Genomic DNA, 6,174 nt, shown 5'->3' on the forward strand with positions numbered 1-6,174 from the left:
TAGCTCAAGGTACGTTCCAGTTAGAGGCATAAATAATATAAATATCATTATACATAACTATATAGAACGCCCGGGATTGTGTTAATTAGCTATAAATAGTTAAAAAACTAATCCCATTATTAGTCAAGTTAATTACGCTATTAGGTTTATATCCCAATAACTTGCACATATGTTAGACTCCTTGGTCCGTGTTTCAAGACGGGTCCCGAAGGTATCCTGAATCTTTCGCATTGTTAATCATACAAGTGCTTATAATAAACACAAAAATCAATGATAATTATGCCATTATATAATTCCGAAAAATTAACGCACTGTATTCATATAAATCTATCAACACTTTATCAAATTAATGACATTTAATCTGTGTTAAAACGCAAGCATTTTAATTGGATTAAACTATAAGCCATATTTTATGATAAATTTTGTATGTTAATAGATTACAATGTCCTTATATGGAAAAAATGCACACTATTATCATAATATTGTTTAAATATTACAATTTTAATGATGAATTTTCCATAATGGATATTCAGGTTCATCGGGCTTAACCTCTAAGCAGTTTCACGTACTGTTTAACTCTCTATTCAGAGTTCTTTTCAACTTTCCCTCACGGTACTTGTTTACTATCGGTCTCATGGTTATATTTAGTTTTAGATGGAGTTTACCACCCACTTAGTGCTGCACTATCAAGCAACACGACTCTTTGGAAACATCATCTAGTAATCATTAACGTTATACGGGCCTGGCACCCTCTATGGGTAAATGGCCTCATTTAAGAAGGACTTAAATCGTTAATTTCTCATACTAGAATATTGACGCTCCATACACTGCATCTCACATTTGCCATATAGACAAAGTGACTTAGTGCTGAACTGATTTCTTTTCGCTCGCCGCTACTAAGAAAATCCTTGTTAGTTTCTTTTCCTCCCCTAATTAATATGCTTAAATTCAGGGGGTAGTCCCATATGAGTTGAGGTTGTATATAACTTTTTATTAATTAATTCTTTAAATATAATGAGAAAACATTTTATAAATTCGATAATTATAAAGAACCAACGAAGAGCAATAACATTTCCAATAGCTTTCGAATTTCTAATCATTAATAAGAGACAATTCTAGATGAAAAATATTTCAACATTTTTTATGCTAGACATTTCTCAGTATCATTTGATTGAAAACGAAAATATTTTTCTTCGTTTATCACATCCATTGTGAGTTAATGTTTTTCATATATTTTTTAATATTATGAATAATAAATAATTATCCAATAATATACCATGTGCTTATAAATTTTATTTAAAAATTTTATAAACAACTTAATTAGCATAGTCTTACAACCCTCAACCATATGTAGTCCAAGCAGCACTATAAAATTAATTAAAGTACATAACAGCATGGACTGCGATATGCGTTCAAAATGTCGATGTTCATGTGTCCTGCAGTTCACACGATGACGCACAGTTTGCTGCGTTCTTCATCGACCCATGAGCCGAGTGATCCACCGCTTAGAGTTTTATAATATTTGTTTTTTTAATTTCGTCAATTGTGTTTTTATTGAAAGAAATTAAAAATACACCATTTTACTGGCATATATCAATTCCTTCAATAAATGTATTTTTATACCTAAAATAAATGTTGCGAAATGTCTTAGTTTCATATAAACAATATAATACCAATTTTCATTTTTCATTTTATTTCTATTTAAGTTTGATATATATTGCATTTTATATAAAACATTAACCTGATTATTAACCGGGTACAACATTATATATTTTAGGTTGTTGCATTAACCAATGTATGCCCATAACTTAGATGAACAATACATATGCGCAACGCGTGTATATTATGGTCCATATACACACAAAGTAATTATATTATATTCTATTATATATTATATATTTAACATATCGTATATATATCTTCTATCTATCTGTATCTCTAATCGATTGGCCAGGTCGATTTTTATTTTATGGACATCAGAGCCTCCGCCCACGACTCGTAATTGATATCTCATAATAATTACTCGGCATTGGACACCATTTGCTCGAGCTATTTAAGTCCATAGGACTATACTTTTTCTTTCATTAAAACGCTTTAAATTAGATAAGATATTTTTGATATATTTTTTGACATATTTATATATATATATATATATAGATTATATAATATAATATATTTTTTGGCAAATTTATTTTTTTTTGTATTATTAAATAATACAAAATTTTGTGTTAACGGTAAAGATATTATACAATAATGATCCTTCCGCAGGTTCACCTACGGAAACCTTGTTACGACTTTTACTTCCTCTAAATAATCAAGTTCGGTCAACTTTTGCGAAACAACCGTAACACGCAAGGCGTCACAGTGATCACGTCCGGAGACCTCACTAAATAATTCAATCGGTAGTAGCGACGGGCGGTGTGTACAAAGGGCAGGGACGTAATCAATGCGAGTTAATGACTCACACTTACTGGGAATTCCAAGTTCATGTGAACAGTTTCAGTTCACAATCCCAAGCATGAAAGTGGTTCAGCGGTTTACCCGGACCTCTCGGTCTAGGAAATACACGTTGATACTTTCATTGTAGCGCGTGCAGCCCAGGACATCTAAGGGCATCACAGACCTGTTATTGCTCAATCTCATTATTGCTAGACGCAATTTGTCCATTTAAGAAGCTAGTGTCCTTATAATGGGACAAACCAACAGGTACGGCTCCACTTATATAAACACATTCAAACACAATAAACATTTTACTGCCACCATGAATGAAGGCTATATAAGCTTCAACACCATAATCCTGAAGATATCTATTTAATATATTTGAGTCTCGTTCGTTATCGGAATTAACCAGACAAATCACTCCACGAACTAAGAACGGCCATGCACCACCACCCATAGATTCGAGAAAGAGCTATCAATCTGTCTTACACACTTATGTTCGGACCTGGTAAGTTTTCCCGTGTTGAGTCAAATTAAGCCGCAGGCTCCACTCCTGGTGGTGCCCTTCCGTCAATTCCTTTAAGTTTCAGCTTTGCAACCATACTTCCCCCGGAGCCCAAAAGCTTTGGTTTCCCGGGAAGCGACTGAGAGAGCCATAAAAGTAGCTACACCCAATTGCTAGCTGGCATCGTTTATGGTTAGAACTAGGGCGGTATCTGATCGCCTTCGAACCTCTAACTTTCGTTCTTGATTAATGAAAACATCTTTGGCAAATGCTTTCGCTTAAGTTAGTCTTACGACGGTCCAAGAATTTCACCTCTCGCGTCGTAATACTAATGCCCCCAAACTGCTTCTATTAATCATTACCTCTTGATCTGAAAACCAATGAAAGCAGAACAGAGGTCTTATTTCATTATCCCATGCACAGAATATTCAGGCATTTGAAGCCTGCTTTAAGCACTCTAATTTGTTCAAAGTAATTGTACCGGCCCACAATAACACTCGTTTAAGAGCACTAATGCAGGTTTTTAAATAGGAGGAACATATGAAAAAATACAAGTATTTAAACATATATAAGAACTCCACCGGTAATACGCTTACATACATAAAGGTATAGTACTAACCACAATTGTAAGTTGTACTACCCGTATGAAGCACAAGTTCAACTACGAACGTTTTAACCGCAACAACTTTAATATACGCTATTGGAGCTGGAATTACCGCGGCTGCTGGCACCAGACTTGCCCTCCAATTGGTCCTTGTTAAAGGATTTAAAGTGTACTCATTCCAATTACAGGGCCTCGGATATGAGTCCTGTATTGTTATTTTTCGTCACTACCTCCCCGAGCTGGGAGTGGGTAATTTACGCGCCTGCTGCCTTCCTTAGATGTGGTAGCCGTTTCTCAGGCTCCCTCTCCGGAATCGAACCCTGATTCCCCGTTACCCGTTGCAACCATGGTAGTCCTAGATACTACCATCAAAAGTTGATAGGGCAGACATTTGAAAGATCTGTCGTCGGTACAAGACCATACGATCTGCATGTTATCTAGAGTTCAACCAGTATAACGATCTTGCGATCGCTTGGTTTTAGCCTAATAAAAGCACATGTCCCATAAGGTTCATGTTTTAATTGCATGTATTAGCTCTAGAATTACCACAGTTATCCAAGTAACTGTTAACGATCTAAGGAACCATAACTGATATAATGAGCCTTTTGCGGTTTCACTTTTAATTCGTGTGTACTTAGACATGCATGGCTTAATCTTTGAGACAAGCATATAACTACTGGCAGGATCAACCAGAATAATGTTTTTAATTCATATTACTTTCATATTTTTTTAAAATAGAAATTAGTAATACAAAATTTATTATAGAGTATTTTTCTTTAAATTGCATTTAGGAGGGAGGAAAATAATCTTGATACGAATATGGCTATCTTTGTTTAGCTTCATAATCGTTTTAAAATTCTTTATATTTGTTACACGCCACGTTTGCCCACAGTAACTAGAATTTTTTCATATATAATTCTATAATATAATTCATATTTACATATTTCATTTTAAAATATCATTTTATTTCGCCATACATATATATTTCACACATGTACCAATTATTTTTGATTAACCAATATAAATATTGAGTTAAATCATTTGTATTTTTATGATAAATTTAAAATCTATCATTTCCATATAACTCTCTGGTAATATATCACATAAAACCGAGCGCATATGAAACATTTATAATATATATATAATATATATAACAACAGCACTAATAATAACATTAGCCTGAATTAGATTAACGATAAAGGTCGGAAAACAATTGTTGCCATATAATAATATATACAACCTTGGCTTTCGTTTTCAACATTATTATCTAAAAAGTGATGACACTTAATATTAACCGTATCAAGCCAAGTCTCGTATTCGCAAGAATCAAGATACAAAACATACGGAAAATATTTAATTTTGCTATTAAATTGACAAAATTATATGGATATCATAAATTTTGTTCAACTATAGATGGACAACCACTGACCATCCTATATGTGTTTTTCGACACGTTGTCTTGAAATCGGGTATTTTCAATTCTATTTGCCACCCAACATATGGGATATCTCAACTAATATTGATCAATATCGATATGTTTCACATTTTCCATACATTTCATATATATTATATCAATAATATTGATTTATTACAACATTTTCATATATATGAATGTTATTTATTATAGGTATTCACAATATAATATTAATTATATATGTTCTGAGAAATACCCATATATTTGGTTGCCAGCCAACAGGCACTACCCTATATATGTTTTTGGACACGCCGTCTTTAAACTGCATGTTTACAGTACTAAAAGTCTCCCTTCATATGAATTTCCTCCATATACTTGAGGAAATTGAAGGAATATTTTATATTTTCCATACATTTCATATATAATATATCAATAATATTGATATATTACAACATTTTCATATATATGAATGTTATTTATTATAGGTATTCACAATATAATATTAATTTTATATGTTCTGAGAAATACCCATATATTTGGTTGCCAGCCAACAGGCACTACCCTATATATGTTTTTGGACACGCCGTCTTTAAACTGCATGTTTACAGTACTAAAAGTCTCCCTTCATATGAATTTCCTCCATATACTTGAGGAAATTGAAGGAATATTTTATATTTTCCATACATTTCATATATAATATATCAATAATATTGATATATTACAACATTTTCATATATATGAATGTTATTTATTATAGGTATTCACAATATAATATTAATTTTATATGTTCTGAGAAATACCCATATATTTGGTTGCCAGCCAACAGGCACTACCCTATATATGTTTTTGGACACGCCGTCTTTAAACTGCGTGTTTACAGTACTAAAAGTCTGCCTTTCATATGAATTTCCTCCATATGCTTGAGGAAATTGAAGGAATATTTTATATTTTCCATACATTCCATATATAATATATCAATAATATTGATATATGATAACATTTTCATATATATGAATGTTATTTATTATAGGAATTCACAAAATCATATTAATATTATATGTTCTGAGAAATACCCATATATTTTGTTGCTTTACTATAAGCAATCCATTGTATGGATATTCTCAATTTACCCAAATGAATATAGATATATTTTTTTAATATTAAATATATTAAATTTCATTTCATTTCATTTCATTCCATTCCATTCCATTT

The 6,174-nt window shown here is 32.1% G+C and overlaps 2 non-coding genes across 2 annotated transcripts; both read right to left on the reverse strand.

Annotated features, from left to right (window-relative positions):
• Nucleotides 1–1,334: 1,334 nt before the first annotated feature.
• LOC121467330 lies at nt 1,335–1,513 on the reverse strand. Its single transcript, XR_005977441.1, has one exon. It is a non-coding gene; the product is annotated as a 5.8S ribosomal RNA (ribosomal RNA).
• A 738-nt stretch (nt 1,514–2,251) lies between these two features.
• On the reverse strand, nt 2,252–4,244 carry LOC121467331. Its single transcript, XR_005977442.1, has one exon. It is a non-coding gene; the product is annotated as a small subunit ribosomal RNA (ribosomal RNA).
• Nucleotides 4,245–6,174: the final 1,930 nt, after the last annotated feature.

The sequence above is a fragment of the Drosophila elegans genome, unplaced genomic scaffold, assembly GCF_018152505.1.
Source record: "Drosophila elegans isolate 14027-0461.03 unplaced genomic scaffold, ASM1815250v1 contig_379, whole genome shotgun sequence".
NCBI classification, from domain to species: domain Eukaryota; kingdom Metazoa; phylum Arthropoda; class Insecta; order Diptera; family Drosophilidae; genus Drosophila; species Drosophila elegans.